General features: G+C 39.3%; 1 pseudogene; it reads right to left on the bottom strand.

Annotated features, from left to right (window-relative positions):
• Window positions 1-1,865: 1,865 nt before the first annotated feature.
• On the bottom strand, window positions 1,866-4,265 carry LOC149241074 (uncharacterized; annotated as a pseudogene).
• Window positions 4,266-17,325: the final 13,060 nt, after the last annotated feature.

Here is a 17,325-nt window from a genome sequence, read left to right as displayed (position 1 = left end):
CCTCGCATGATCTCATTGTTCATCCCGTTCATTGTCACGTCATGTCTCATCCACGTACCCGTATCTGCAATCACTCATGACGAGACGACATCAAATCCAGAAATCTCCTAGTCTACCATGATGAATTGTTGTTCGATTTTAGATGCAGGTAACCAAGAGAGAGGAAAAGGATATGAAGCTGCACGAGGCAGAATTCAAGCCGAGATGTGGGCTTTGAGCACTGTTGGTGAAAATTGGGCAGAGGTCACTGGGAGACTGAGATGGACGATCCGGATTAGCAGTGACTGTCCGCGGGATCTGGCTCGACTAAAGGGCATATCTGGACAATTTTTTCAGGGAGGCAGTGCAAGCAGTAGAGGGGGACTGGCAGAAAAAACTGCGCAATTTCTCCAGGGAATTGGCAACGGGCTGCAGGAGTGTTGCTGACAAAAACTGCACAACTTTTCTAGGGCACTCGAAGCAGGTTGCGGGAGTGCTGTTGGAAAAAAACTGCAAAATGCTAGGAGGCTAGATTGCTGGATATCCTTGTGTAGTTTCTGAGTTGAGCGAGATGCTGGGAAGTTGGGGAACTGCTCATCAAAACTACATAGTTTTCCCGGCTAGTAGCAGGCCAGCTGACTGGGTGACCGACTGGAAAAAATGTGCAATTTTTTGAGGGAGACAGAGACGGACACAGGATGTCTATCCGACATGTCTATGTAGTTTCTTCAGTCAATAGAGCAGGCATGCTTTGCAGCTTTTACACAATTTTTTGGGGGAGTGAGGCCCAGGGTCACTACTCGTTTAAACTCTCCAGTTGACCAGCTGAAGGCTTGGTTGATGTGCTTGCGGGCAACACATATTGAAATGGCTTATTGGGAAACTTTTTCACTATTCTGGGTGACAGTCGGTTGAGTTGATTCTAGGATTCTGCAGTGCAGACTGTTTGGGAGGAAGCCTCAAGCTCTGCACAATTCTGGGCAATAGTACATGATCACTAAGAGCTGAAACTATGTAATGCAGCTCAACGGATGTCCAACTGTTGGAGGATGGTCCGATCGACAGAGTTTCAACAAAATTACCAAGTGTGTGAATGAGTGACTTCGTACATGCATGACCTCGCGAACACACACTCAACATGACTTGACGACAAGACACCTCGAACCATCAAGACAACATACACTCATTGTGACTAACCAGCAGTGTGAGCAACAAGTGCGACACTTGTGATAGATCGTTGAACGACGACGATGATGCTTGTGCAACAGTTCCTACAACTTCGTGTGTGAGTGTGACAGATGTTTACATTGAGAATACAACTTGTATACACGAAGAGGGACTTTGTGCATGGCCAGAACATGGCTGAAAGCATGACATTGCAATCAACATGCCGAAGACAATAATTGGTCAAACAAGTGAAAATGAAGCAAGGCATGTAGAAGAAACATGTAAATGTCTTTTTACATTTGCACACATTCATGTTACTAAGCACAAGATGATATGACAATGAAAAGTAGTCTGCAAACTCAATTAAGAGGTGTACCTCGAAAAGTGTTCTTTACTTACCATACTTGCCCTCAAGATGATCATGCATCCAACGGAGTTTTCAAGTGGTCCTGATATTTTCCATTACTTGGTTCCTTGGTCCTTCTCCTCAACTCTTTGGAAGCGGTTTCAACATGTCACATTTTCCTGTAGTCACTGAGAGATAGATCTATGCAATTTCAATAGACAGTGACTGCTGCCATAATGAGGCCCTAGGAGGCCCATCTGTGCAGTTTCTGCATGCAAGACACACAGGGAATCTTGGACAACTCTACGCAGTTTTGAGGCACATGACACTGCTACGGGATGGGGGTCCTGGGAGGACACTTCTGCGCAATTTCTCAATGCAGTGCAGCTAGACTTCTCTGCGCATTTCTGGAGAGCAATATTGGATGCCTGACTGCTCTGCGCATTTCTGGAGAGCAATGTTGGATGCCTGACTTCTCTGCGCATTTCTGGAGAGCAGTGCTGGCTTGGGTCTTTATGGGCTGTGGGTTTTAGAAGGAAATGGAGGTCAATTTCTCTGCACATTGCATGGTTTCATCAAGCAAGGGAGGAAGCTTGATGGTTGCAGAAGCAAAGTGCACAATTTCGGGAAGATGGATGGGGCTAGGTTTCTCGGGAAAATGGCTAAGTGTGAGATCAATGAAACATATGTAAACATTGGTGGGACTTGACTATGATCGCACACAGACACTTAGTGACACGACATAGACCATCCAGAATGCATACGACATACTTTGCTTGATGCAACAACCTTCGTGACAAGAGTGCGTGAAGTGAGTGTGAAACATGCCTATGTGATGACAACTACTCATACGCACATAATTCCCTTGAAGCAAGACAACATTCCCTTTGCATGATGAACAACAACCCCTATCCTCGATGATGACACATGCTTCATGAAGATGATAATGTAGACAACTTTTACGATCAAGGAGGGGAGCTTGAAATCATCAGCTTACCAAAAAGTGACCAAGGATGATCAATCGTAGGATCCAAGGTAGGCTCCAAAATTTGCATGCGAGCCAAAATTTTGGAGGGTGGTTGTAGCATACTAACCTTAATGACACCTTAGATCTTGAGTCAGCATAGTAACCTCCTCCTCTTAATCTATGTTATGGTAAGGATTAGGAGAGGGGATGCTACAATTATCAAAACAAATAATAATATTATCATAACGAATTCCTACTATTATTTCACAAAGGTTTCTCTTATTTGATCTTGCATACTATATAGTGAAGTAATGTTGTTGAGATGTAACGATTATTACATTAAATAAAAATATTCTAGTTAGTTTTATTAAATCCATTCATGCATTAAAGGAGTTGAGAAAGTTACAAAATCTTAGGCAATATCTAATTGCATAAATTAACTAGGTGTTGAAGAGATAGTATGAATACCCTTTGAATCTAGGAACTGGGCATAAGGGATCTTAGGAGTCAGAACCCTCAAATGTTCCTTCATTTGTTTATGCTGATTTCGCTCCACAATGATATGAGTCATCCACTATATTTCAACCTCTTCACTGTTATGAAAATCTCAAGATATTTTTCTTTTAGGCTTGCACTCGAGGGGTTGATTTGGTGTACAACAAGAAGTTGAAAAACTTGCTATTTTTGGGGTGTCTAGGGACATGATTGGTTGTTGTTTGTCAAATGAATGTCCCATTTTCATAGCACTGTTGGCAAAATCGATGGATATATTGAGCTCATGATTCAAATTCAATGTCTTTTCATAAGTTGAAACATCATTTACACGTTCTAGATGATCTGAACATGAATTACCATCGATGTGATAATTTCCATCATATTCAATGGCGAGGGTTATCTATACTTCATGAATATCTTGATCCAAGTTCTTATGATCAATTGGCTTCTGATGATTGACTGCCAAGACATGGAACTTGAGAAAATAAACTAGATCAAAACTGTTTTCTGGCCATGATCTTCCAGTGGCTTCATTTTCACCATCCATGCCCTGAATTAAAGCCACTTTAGATCCATAATCTACAAACTAAATCACATATACGAAGTTGATGTTTTGTAGAGAAGTAGAACATCCAATTGAAGATCCTAAAGATATATGATGAATGTTAAACATATTGAGAATCCCGCTTCCCATGGAGTTGTTGTCAGTATTCTCTATGAAGGTTGTAGTCCTAGGAGGCTTCCCTAACTGTAATTGATCCAACGGATGTTCAATACAAGTTGGTGAAAACATTTTTGGCACCTACTACAATGAAAAACAAATTAGCCTCTGAATTTTAAAGCAATATAACAAATGATACAAATGGAAATCCATATAAAACTTGTTAAAAACTACGGGCTCTAGGTTACATGATTTGAACAATTCCATGTATAATAGAATTGACATTGAACACTAATAAAAAATTATATCGAATACAATCAAGTTGCTTGCTCAATTATGTTTTGATCCTACCAATGTTAAGAAGAAAAATGCAAACTTTAAATTTTATCTCTCAGTGCATCCTGAGAGAATTTTTTTTCCAAACTAAGATAATTCTAAATAAATTAACCAGAGAAGTAGCTTAGATATATAGACAAGTACATTTCTCAGAAAACCTACAAGGAGAGTTGCAATTTCTATTCTTATTATATGCTCGTAGAGAATATGAGTCTATGTAATTTTTCACAAAATTAACATAATACCCATATCAATAAACATATCGAACTATTTTCTTCCTTCTCCATATGGTTAAGAAATCTAAAATTGACCATAAAAAGAGCCAGACCAGCTCTTATTTTCCTTCAAATATTTCAAGTGCTTACAAATAGGCTTTAGATACGAAATTTAGATTGCACTCATTCTGAAAACTCCAAAAAATTTCCCAGAACACACAAAAAAACGAAACACAATACATATAAAGATATAAAAAAACCGAGTTCTGCAAAATAAGCCAGTCTTGTCTCATTTTTTGGAAGATACAAACATATATTTTTCAGGCCTAGTGAACACAATACTCATGATCTATGATCTAACAACAATAATCATACATGATATGTAAGTTGTAGCCTTAAAAGCACATACCTAATTTTGAAGATTCTGCAGCTATTAGGGACGGTCCTTCAAAAGAGACCAAATATGCTTGATTGTTGCATGCGAAGAATAATTTTTGTCATTTCAAGCCATTAGAGAAATTTTGACGTAAAAAATGGGCCTCAAATAAAAAATGTACAACCAAAATTAACTTTATAAGAACCAATAGGATTCAAGATGGTGATGTCAACCATGGGGGATGTTTCACTATTTTTGGAGTAAAAAAGTAAAAAGATAAAAAAATAAAAAATAAAAAACCTATTTTTTCAACTCGTATTTTCAACTATTTCCCTACGGTTTTACTCAAATTTCAAGCGAGAGTACTCTTTGGATGCAAAATTTAGTTCCTCATCCAAGGAGTACCCATGTTGCATACTTTCAATGGACCCTACTATACGAAAAATGAGAAATACATGGAAAACATGATTGCAATCACATTTTTTCATGTATTTCTCATTTTTCATGTAGCAGGGCCCATTGAAAGTATGAAACATGGATACTCCTTGCATGATGAATTAAATTCTGCATCCAACAAGTTCTCTCGCTCGAAATTTGAGTAAAACCATAGAGAGATAAGTTAAAAATACGAGTTGAAAAAATAGTTTTTTTCTTTTTTTTTTTCCCTCTAAAGTTTGATGATGTAATCTAATATTATTTTATTAATTCCACTATTATTTTATAATATTCCTTAGGAGACCTATTTTAGACCTCAAAATTTCTCTAATGCACAATATTTTCTGTCAGTTAGATCAATATAAAGATTTACTAGTTTTTTCCTTGATTCAACACATTACATAAAAGACTCCTATTGGAATTTGTCTAACATTATTCTTAGGATACCACAATGAGTACAAAACACAATTAATGATAAAACCCTAAAAACTAAGAATGACATGGAAATTCTAATGGTTACATTCATATTGAAAAATGTTGTGCCAAAATTGAATTAAAAACCCAACTTGAAGTTGCAAGCAAGCCTTCAAACCCTTGTACCTTACAAGGATAAATATCAGAGTTGATTACCTAATAAAGTGTTCCCATTCCAAGGGAAAATAAAATAATGTACAATGTCAATTCAAGAATAGCCACCCAAGGCTTGGGCATCCTCAGTGAAGCATGGTTGAGATTCACCCTCGCAAACATGCCTCACTATTGAAATTGACACTAAATATGCTTCTATCAGAATTTGGTTCCCTTTAGATACAAATGATCCACATTAAGTCGTGGCCTTTAGACATCTCATACGGTCCTATGTTGTAGTTGGACCTTGATAACCTGAAAATTGTTGGGTTTCTTTCTTGTTTACTAGAGAATTTAAACCTAAGGTTATTGAAGACATCATGCAACATACCCAATTATGCTCGCACGCTAGTCACCAACCATCCATTTCACATATCCAAATAATTTCATCATCAATTAGTTGGAATATCCATTGTGAATGGAACAGGGGCTTCCAACAACACCCGATAAACTAATAATGCCACTACTTGCACAATCTATTAACAAAGCCATAAAATCTCATCGACATGCCTTGTTATGAAAACATTTCATCTTTACATTGAACATTTTAACATAATGCATGATAACAAACAAATTCATATGAATTTACACCATTAAACACTGGAATTCAAAACATCTCATGTCCTCTTTCAATTTCATGAAGATAAGATTGATTGAATTTGAACCAAAGACTGCCATACTAGGTCTCTCTTGTAGGCAATTCAATGGTTTGGGCTCTGTTGACAGTGCTAGAACCACCAAAATTCAGGGGGTCCCATCGATATGAATTCCCAATTAGATCTCACACCATGTGGATAGGAGTCCCATCCACAATACGACCCGGGTGCTGAAATAATGGGATTTAGTGTTATGCCTTGGCTGCGATAACACATAGAAAGCCATAAATTTGGTGAAACAAGTGTATAAATTTGTGAAGGGTCAAGTGCAATGCATGAAAGGTTCTAACAGGATGAAGGGAAAGTGAGTGATCCCCTTAAAAGCCTGTAATAGTATGCAACTTCAAAGTAACACACGAGCATAAAAGGAATCACAAGTTAACTTGCAAAATAGTTCACAAGTTAACCATGATGGAAATATACAACAACACACATTCAACAAGATTCATACTAATGCAAACAAAATAGTTCATAAGCGTTAGCATAAATTAAATAACATATATTTCAAACATAAGAATATAGTCCTACTATATTCAGAACATATGCATTAAAACATGTCGATTCTGAGCTTTTATTATAGTGAAATTTCCAAGCATACATATACAATTGACAAACCACTAGACTCAATATTGGAACATGAAACCAACACTTGCTCCTCCAAATAATTATACTCCCTATATGCTACAGAGAAGCCAAGGCTCAAAACTCCCAAGCTTATGCTCCTAAGCCAAAAGCCCGACCAAAAGCCTTTACATGACTAATGAGTGTATATTTATAACAAAAGGGGTGACTATTCATTTCCCTTTGTGACTCTTTGAGTTCACTCATGAATGTTTAACTTCCTTCAACCATGACCTTTGGAATTTGTTACAAAATGACTCTTCACATTCCACAATTGACACTTGGAATTTCACTTACAATTAATTACAAAAAATATTACAATATCACTCATACCCATGTAAGACAAAATTGGGTAGAGTAAACTAGACAACCTAATAAGACAAGGCAAGTTAAGATTGAGTTTGGGGAAACTCCAACTCAACCACTTCAACTTGTAGTTTCTCAGTCATGTTGTGGTGCCAAGCCTTGTACTTTGCGATGACTTCTCCAAATTGTGCGATGGGATTAGGCTGGAAGTGGACTCTAGCCTCCATTGCATCCAAGTAGACTGATTTGGAACCATTTTGAATTTCTTTCTTCAACGGGAGCAACATGGTGTTAATATGAAGAAGGCCACTAATGTACTTTTGCATATTGTTCCTTTTCACCTCCATATCTTCCTTAGCAATGATCTGTCTGAGCTGGTCCAAGTATTCTTCAACCTCCTACTTGACTTGATTCCTGTGCTTGGCTTCAATGAGTGAGCCAACTGAAGGGATCTTATGTGATTTCACCATGAAATCCATGCTATTGTATAATCATGCATATGAGGCCTAAATGTTGGTGATGAATGAGGCAAACTGTTTGTTACTTTGGATGATCATCTGAACTTGTGCTTTCTCCAACTCTTCCTGTTGCCTTGTTTTCTTTGCCAATTCAGACGGTGCCCCTTTGTGTTGCATTGACCACTCATGCATGACAACAATGGTTGTATGGACAACCTTGAGGGCTTTAACATTATATTTTCACTTCTGCTGCATGTCGTGCAAGCGAACAACTGCTTTATGCATGGTGAAAATATCCTCATAAAAGCTTTGCATGGTTTCTTCCAATGCAGATACTTCACCAAGTATGACTACCTTAAGTTCTTCCAGATATACCTGTGTGGGAGCTTCTTTCTGGACCTCTATTTGGAGATGCTCAATTTGTTGCCTTGAAGCCTACAAGTTCTTTGCCATATTCCTATTCTTTACCATGAGATATTCTGTATTTGACTTGGTAGCATCTACAAAGGCCAAGTGACTGCAGTAATGGCTTTTGAATTTCTTCTGGTATCTGTTACAATCACCCTTCTCTAATGAATGTAGGAGAATTAAGAATGTCTAGAAAATGTTTATTTCTTGCTAGTACAATATTCTTCCAAAGCTCGTCATAAATTAAATTGTACGTATCCACGACCAAACCATCATAAACAGGAACACTTTCCTATTCTTTGCTTAGAGCTTGCTCTACTGTCGAAGGAGGGGGACACTGAATGGTGACATGCTGAGTGATCGACATAAGATCAACATCTTGGTTTAGTGGCTCTGGTTCCACCTCCATGTCTTGAATCACAATCAATTCTTCGATTTCTTGAGCAAGTTCCTTCTCCTGCAACTGTTTTCTCTCCTCTTCTAGTAGTCAGTTCTGCTCTTGTTCTTCGGCCAGTTTCTGTGCTACTTTTTCTTCTTCTATTCTTTGCCTTTCTTCTTCTTCTTGTTTCTTCCTTTCTTCTTCCAATATTTTCTTCTCTTGTTCTTCCCTCTGCTTCATCTCTTCTTCCTGCTTCCTCTGTTTCCTCCTCTTTTTTGTTGCTATGGCCGCTTTCAGGATGATTGGATCTGCTTTCATCTTGCGACTCTGCTCTTCCACTAGACTATGTGAAACTTTCCTCTTGCCCTTTTTGCGCACTGGGTTGTGCCTTTCTATTGGTTCTACCTCTGGGGTGACTTCTTTCTAAGGAGTAACTTGTGATGTTCCTGCGAAGATGATTGGTTTGCGGGACTTGGAGGCATTGTAACAATTCTTCATCTCTTCCTCCTCGGGCCTGTAAAATGTCTCGCTTGGACATTGAAAATGAAACCTCTAACAATGTTCTTTGCAAACATTCCTAGGATCATACGGATTGAAGTCCAAACGACCGAATGCAAATTTCTCTATCTCCTTGCCTTCAGTGTCTGCAACCTTCAAATTCTTGATCTCGTACAATCCAATTTGCAAAGGAAGAATGAGACAAGGTGCCTTCTTCTTCTTGTGCAAAACTCCTGATAACCCTATGGAAAGATGATAAGAAACTTATTTCATGACCAACTTGTCAGTGGCATACCTCAACAAAAGATGTGGAGGCTTAAGAACCACCAAACACTCTGAGGAAAGTGCCATCCAATGAGGCAAACCAATCTACTAATTCTGACACTGCTTCCATTTCCCCATGGTACATGCAAGGTATGTCTTCCTGAAATATTAACCTGTATAATGGAATGAGTAAGTGATCAGTCAAATTTTTAATTACTCCTTTGTAACTGCACTCTGAAAGCAACTTGCAGTAAATGTGCACAATAGGTTCTCTTGGTGACCAGGTCCAACTCATGCCAGGAAAAGAGTTCTGAGCACATATTGCATCCAGTAAGTAGGAAAACATGTAGAACTTGACTTGATTACCCTTGGGAGGGTTTTTAGAATATTTACATGGGTCCTCAATTTTTGAGCCAACAAATCTGACCAGTTGAATGGTTTTCCTTCATTCACAACCTGATTAAGCAAGAATGCCCAACCTTATGGAAAGGTCTCAGTACTTCTTTGGCCATATATATGAAAACATAAGGCTATCAAGTACTGATAAGCCTTCCTGAGATATTTGGTATTGTAAGTGTTTCTGGGTATTTGACAGAATTTGGAAGGCTCTTTCACCCAACTTTTGACGATATCCTTTGTTCTCAGGTAGATGGTGATTGCATAGAAGTGGGAATCCATGTAAGATTCTGGCAACAACAAATGATACATACTCTGAAAATCATGTGCCATAAAATATGCAAGCCTTTGTCCACTAGCACTGTTGAGAGTCATGGTCTTGTTATCCATATGGGAAAGTATCCAGCTAACAATGTATGCACATGGAAAAACCAGGTACCTGCATGCAATCTTGTGTAATCCTAACCTTTGGACATTGATGTAAACATGCCAATCTTCAAGATCTGATTTGAAACTTTTTGCTAAGAATACCTCATTCACCTTCTGCCATGTAATGTATGACTCTTTATCTATAAACAACTAAGTGTTTGAGAAAACTGGAAAATTCACTAGAGTACTCTCAACTGCCTCCCTAGTGCTGCTCTCTATAGTTTCCTTTGAGACAAAACTCTTGGGAGCCATAATGACAATAACTGATCAAGAAAAGTTCTCAAAAACCATGACACCTGTAGGAGAAAAATTCACTCATGCCCAACATAACTTAGCTCAAGAAAAATGACTCACAAAGCAAGATCAAGGCAACAACCAAAAGACTAAGAGGGAAAAATCCACAATTCATGGACTGAGGGAAGATATTGGACTCTTGAACGCGTATTGCGCAGTCTCAACAGTCAAGGGAAAGGCTAGAGGCTTGATACTACACAATTCACATTCTTAGCCTGGGCAGATTGAGGGATAGACTGTGAATTGTGCAGTTTTTGTTGAATTTTCTAAGTCCATCGGTTAGAAAATTACTGTTTTCTACTAGTTTATTTCTTCTACTTGTAAATTCTAAACAAGTTATTTAAAACATTTAAATACCGAAATAAACACAATATAGTCACAACATCTACATATCATCAACTGAAAGAAAACAAGCACACAAGTGACACTGTTATTTTTGGACAAATGTCCTCGAAAAAGCCCAATGCGAGAAAACCGGTGCAAATATTATGAGGGTTTATTATTATGCAGTATTTCCTTGAATATAATTGGGTGCCTAACCGACTCACCCGACAGAGAAAAATACACGACAACAATACCTCTATATTCAGAAACATGTATTCAGAAAACCTGTCCCACAAAACCCTCTCCGGCACAATTGAAGCTCAGTGCTGGCCCTTCTGGCCTCTGCGTCAGCCTCCTGCTAACCTGCGTCAGCCCCAGGATCCTCTGCATCAGCCCTCTGAGGCAGTACACAACCTATGGGACCCTCTGCATCTCTCCAGCAGCCTCTGCGTGGATGACGCAGTCCTTATGGCCTCTGCACTGTCTTTGTTGGGCTCTGCGTGGCCTGAGCTGGCTGTTGCTCTCGCTCTCCCTGCTTCTTCACTAGTCTCTCAGTACTGTCTCTACCTCTCTTCCCAATACTCACTGCCCCTCGCTGCTGATCACTGATTCAAATTTGCTTAGCAGCCCCGCTCTAGCAAAATGAATGACTGATCACTCTGGTGTATCTTCCAACTGACCCTCGAGTCTCCTCTAATACTTTTCTCGTTGGTCCTTCAACGACCGAGATTAAATCTCTAATCAATGACTAATATTATATTTGGCTTGATCCATGACTTTTGGAACCTTCTAACCCGGTTTTATATTAATACCCATTAACATTTTATTTTTCCTATGTTTAGACTTAGGAACTCCATTAAATATATTAATTATTTTAATATCTCCCAAACCGTGTACAATTTGTCCAAACCATTTATGGGTCTTGGAAATCTCATGTGCTTTAGCCTCTCCATCAATTTTCATGGCTAGATCACATCCGATGCTACCCAAAATCAACACTCCCTATTAGCAAGGACTGTGCTCTAGTAATACTCCACACTGAACATCACACTAATTATTTCGCACCGATACCTATGATGATGCTAGGCCTCCCCACCCAACATCCTCTGCACTGCTGCCCATGGCCTTGCCACTTCCACTGCTTAATCCACATGATAGCTCCCTCTGCATCTGTGCTGTTGCTGGTCCTTTCTCCCAACACTACATTTGCACTGCATCCCCCTCTCATCATGATGCATCGTGCTATTGGATACTGCTACTGCACTGCAACTCAGTTAATGAGAAGTAAGTAACTGATCCACCCAACATCTGACATCCATGTCAGGATAGAAACACTCCCAATGCTGAAGCTCTCTCTGCCGCTAACAAGTGCTCCCTCTATTGACCTCTATGTTGCTACAACAAATACCTGCATCTCACACCGTTGCACACCTCTCTATGCCATCCTGCATTGGTGCAACACTCTGCGTGCCTCTCGCACTGTTGCAGCCTGCTAGCCTCACGCTATCCGGGGACTCCTGCACTGTAGCACTCTCTGCCGCTTCATCCACATCTTTTTTTACCTACATCCGCCAGTCCTGCTACTCCTCTTCACGGCTCCCCTAGCAAGGTATAATCCAAGAGGTTGAGTACCTCAAGGATCTTGCCCCTAGCACTCTTTTCCGCTTCATCCGCATTCGTTTTTACCTACATCCTCCAGTCCTGCTACTCCTCTTCGCGGCTCCTGTAGCAAGGTATAATCCAAGAGGTTGGGTACCTCAAGGATGCTACCCCTCATCGCCTATAGTCCTCCTGACTACAACTCGATGTCTTCCAAACCTCTTCTTTAGAGGTACGTGAGCACTCATGGCACAATCGTCATCCTCCTCAACTTCTTTCTCCGCTTTCGCTGACGCTGCCTTAAACTCAGAAGCCTCTCCCTTGTTCTTCTTCCTCGGACACTGGTTCACATAGTGAGCCAGTTCCCCACAGTGGAAGCACTTGACCTTGGAGGGGTCCTTCTTCTTCCTCTTCTCTTGCTTTCCCGCAGATGTCAGAGGTGCATCCTCTTCTTCTTCCTTCTTGATCATGACCCCTTTGCTACTACTTCTGGTCTTGGTCAGTTGTCTCATCTCTTCTTGACGAAGAGCTGCCCATAGTTCTTCCCAATCTGGAAGACTTGCCCTGTCTAGTATGCTCTGGTCAAATGTATCCCACTCCTTGGAGACTGCGTTAAGTGTGTTCCTCACCATAAAATCCTGATTCGATGTGGCCCCTACGGAAATCAGTTGGTCACAGATCTCCTTCAACTGACCAAGGAAGACATCTATTTACTCTCCCTTCTGCATCTGGTATGACCTTAGCTGATTCTTCAGGAGCATCTTCCTCTGCACGGAAGTATGCTGGTACAATTTCTTCAAGGTGTACCACATCTCCTTTGCCATTTCCTTCTCAACAATATGTTGGACCACATGATCCTTGACCCCATCAAGGATGATGCACTTAGCCTTGGCCATTGCCTCGTACCTTTCATTAGCTACCGGGTCAAATGGGATAACCACTACTCTCAAGGCGAAGCTATTGATGTGATGTCTGTTTATAATGGATAGGATCCTGTCCTTCCAGACCAAAAAGTTGGACACTCTGTCCAACATATCCTGATCCCTCAGCCCATTCACGACCATCTCTTTGCTCTTCTCTGTCGACTCCTCCGAGTCTCTCTAATTCGCGCTTGGAATTTCTCGGTTCTACTCTTGCTGAGTCTCTCTACTTATCATCTGGAAGTTCTCTTATGGACTCCCTTTGAGTCCCAATTTCCATCTTGGAAATCCCTTTGCCAACTGTTAAGTTAACCCTCTTCGATCGTCTTTGCAATTGCAACACTAATCTGGATCTCTTGACTAGAAATCCGCCTCGGTAGCAACTCCCTCTACCTTGTTTTTTCCCTGTTAGGTATTTTTTTGACCACAATAGCCCACCAACTTTTCTCTTGCAAGATTCCCACAGCTTCCTTCACCCCAGCAACTAAAGGATTGAGCCTCTTAGCTCTGCGCAATCCCGACACCAGCAAAACATCTCCCTCAGCCAACTGCGTTAGCCCTCCTGGCCTCTGTGTGAGCCTCTCTCTACCCTCCTCAGCCTCTGTGTTGGCCTCTCTTTGGCCCAGAATGATGATGCAGTCCCTCTGCATCAACCCTTCCTCTGTTGCTTCTGCAAGGATCAACTACTGTCACTTGGGACAACTGATTCTGCTGCAAATTCTCTGCTCAGCTGATGCCTTCAGCTCTCCTATGATCTGCAACCACGCTTTGATTCCATGTTGAATTTTATAAGTCTATTTGTTAGAAAATTAATCTGTATTTTGTTGGTTATTTTCTTCTATTTATAAATTCTGAACAAGTTATTTAAAACATTAAAATACTGAAATAAAAACAATACAATCACAACATCTACAGATCATCAACTGAAAGAAAAAAAGCACACAAGTGACACCGTTATTTTTGGACAAATGTCCCCGGAAAAACCCAATGCAGGAAAACTGGTGAAGCGATTATGAGGGTTTATTATTATGCAGTATTTCCTTGAGTACAACTAGGTGCCTAACTATTGGACCTTAGAATTACTCTCTCATTGACAACTTTTCTCACTTCTTTCTCTTGTTTTTCCATAAAAGACAGATCCCCATCACTGATAAATGATAGATTTTGTCTCAAGGAAGACATTAAATGATTGACATATTATACTTTTATGTTTTTACTATTTGAAATAAGTTTTTGCAAATTAGCTACGGAACGTAACCCATTCTGCAGCTAACCGTGTGTTCCATAGCTACTTCCATGGTTGAACAGGTTACAGGTGTCAAACAAGGAAACCGATCACATGGGCATCTCTGGAATTGTCACGACATGGATCCTATCCTAGTCACCCAGCCCAGATCGACAAAAAAGCCAGCTCAAGACCACAGTCAAAGGTGGAGTCAAACGAAGAAACCCAGGAGAAATAGGACTCTGTGTCCACTCTTTGTGGCTAATTAATAAATTCGACAGTTTTGTTGTAGCATTAACTCGAACCAACCACTGGTGATCACAGTTCATGCAACCATCTTGCTGACTTAAAGTCACATGTAGCTTATCAACCATTTATGCAAATCTATTGTAATACGTGGAGACCACCTGTAGCTAAATTCTCTCAAAAGACATTTAGGAATGTTTCTTTAAATATCAGTTGTACAAAATTGAGAAGGAGTTCGAATTTCTATATGTATTAAGCTCAGACTTACAACTCTGTAATTTTGGAACTTATTTTCCTGTTAATAATATGAAGCTATGTTTGACCAAGTGATCATTTGAAAGAGTATCTTCAGCTAGTTAGCAGCTCAACTCAGTCAGTTGCAGAGGGCCCCTGCACTAAAGGAGGTTTTTTTTTTTGTTTACTGTTCAGTTTAGTTTCATTATTTACTTTTAGCAGTATTTGTAGTTTAGGTTGATTTCCTATAGTTTGTTTTCTTTTAATTCTGTTCAGTAGCATAATGTTAGAATTCAATGGTGCAGTCTTGTTTCTCCTATCTATTTCATAAATGAAACTTGTTTTGTTTTAACAGGGTAAGGTGGAAAAGTAACAAGGATGCATTATTTATTAGTTTACATACTATTTGATTCCTCTGTTATTTATTTCCTAGTTCAGATTGCCAATGCACAGTGTCGATAAATGTATTTGGTCACCATTTCAAGCTTATATCCATCCTAAACTAAATGGTTAAACATTCACTTCACATGAGGATTGAAATCAATTAGTTACTCTCTGCATATTTGATTTAGTTCTCTGAACTATAAAGTATAGTAAGTTGCTTGTTTGCCATCTCAAGAAAGTTATCTTTCAAAATTGAAGGCTTGGACAACTAAAAGTGCTTTAGTCAGTTTCATTCTCTGTAATTATTTCAATTTGCCTTACAACTTCACCTTTTAATTTTTGACTTAGGATTAAATGACAAGATAGGATAGATGCTCTGTTTTTCCTTCCTTTAACTTAGATTTTGATTAGTTCACCTTTAGGAAATTTAGACTCAGTTTCTCATAATTTAGACTGTACATCATTAGGAATCAAGGAAACCCCCAAAACAAAACAATATAAAAATACAAAACAACGAAGTAAGAAGGGTTAACTAGCACATATAATGCACTACACTTCATCAGCTTACGAGCCTCGGTTGATAATTTATGCAAAGAAATTTAGGAAACTAAATTGACTAAACATTTTGGCGCTGTTGCTGGGGAAGTGTAACTAGGTAACTTTATCTCTTACATTCAAAAAAAAAAATGATATGCATAGAGAAAGAGACTCTAGGGGTAGATTTATAGCTAGAGGCAGGAGTTCAATTCCTACAACACCACCTACTCCACCAAGAACAAGAAAAGATACACCTCCATCCCAAACTCATACTCCCAGCCATAGAACTCCTGAAATTCCAGGGGTAGAAATCCAATCAAAAGAATCTCCTACTTCATCTACCAAGTCAGTCCTAGAGGAGAAAAATCTTGAATCTCCAACAACAGGAGTAGCCTTTTTCACCTCCACAAGGGAGCACATTTTAGTTGAAGAATTAGGAATACTTGGTGAGGAAGAAGAAGTAGAACCTCTCTCCCATATCCCATTAATAGAAGAACCAGAGGAGGAGAAAGTAACCTTGCAGGTTGAACCCTATACTGACCCTGAAGAAACTATAATGGCAAAAGAAGGAGAAGATGGAGAATTCACACTGTTTGGAGGAGGGGGTAGAGGAAGAGGTAGAGGAAATAATGGAGGAGGCAGAGGAAATAGGGAAATAGATAATTCTTTTGGGTTCCTACAGTGGATGAAGAAACAAATGCCACAATGAAAAATATCTCACCTTTTGTCCTCCCAAACTTCCATGGGTTAAAAAGTGAGGAGCCTGAAACATTTTTATTTGAGTTTGAAGTCTTGTGCAGAACCTATGATTATCTAGAAGAATCTCAAAAACTTAAGTTGTTCCCTTCAACACTGAAAGGAGCTGCTTTTAATTGGTTCATGGGGTTAGTCACTTAGTCCATTAGAACATGGAATGACATGAAAAAAGTGTTTTTGGATAGGTATTTGGATTATTGCATGCCTACCAATCACAAAGATGAAGTGTTCAAAATGATGCAAAGAGAGGATGAAAACTTAGAGGATTTGATTGAGAGATTCAACTATAATTTGAAAAGAGAAAAGATGGAAAATTTAGATGAAGATACCTTAAAAGCTCTTTTATTAAAAGCCATTAGATATGAGTGGATAGATATCCTTAACATGATGGGGAAGGGAGATATCTCTCAACTCCCATTAAGTGATATAGGAGAATTATGTGTTCATCTCTCAAGAGGGAAATCCAAAACTGGGAAAGGTCCAAGAGATCCTTCTCTTGTTAGAGTAAATAAGTCTGCAACTGGATCAGTGAGTAGGGTAGAAATTGGTAATATGCTTGATGAATTCAAAACAAATATCCTAGGGACTCTTAGTGAGCAAATAGACACCCTTAAGATGAAAAACAAGCAGAAAATGAAGGCTGATGCTTTAGCTATTTTCTGTCCAAAATGCAGAAAAAAACATGCTCTAAGAGAATGCCCTTTAGATGCAAAAATTATAGAGACTTGTATGATTTGCTCAGAGAATCATGAAATCAAGGGTTGTCCTTCGATTCCAGGTCTTAAGG

This window comes from Pinus tabuliformis, chromosome 8, assembly GCF_031772625.1.
Source record: "Pinus tabuliformis cultivar Carrire ecotype Pingquan chromosome 8, CPIR1, whole genome shotgun sequence".
NCBI classification, from domain to species: Eukaryota; Viridiplantae; Streptophyta; class Pinopsida; order Pinales; family Pinaceae; genus Pinus; species Pinus tabuliformis.
Note: the sequence above shows the minus strand (reverse complement) of the source record. Positions and strands in the feature narration are given on the sequence as shown.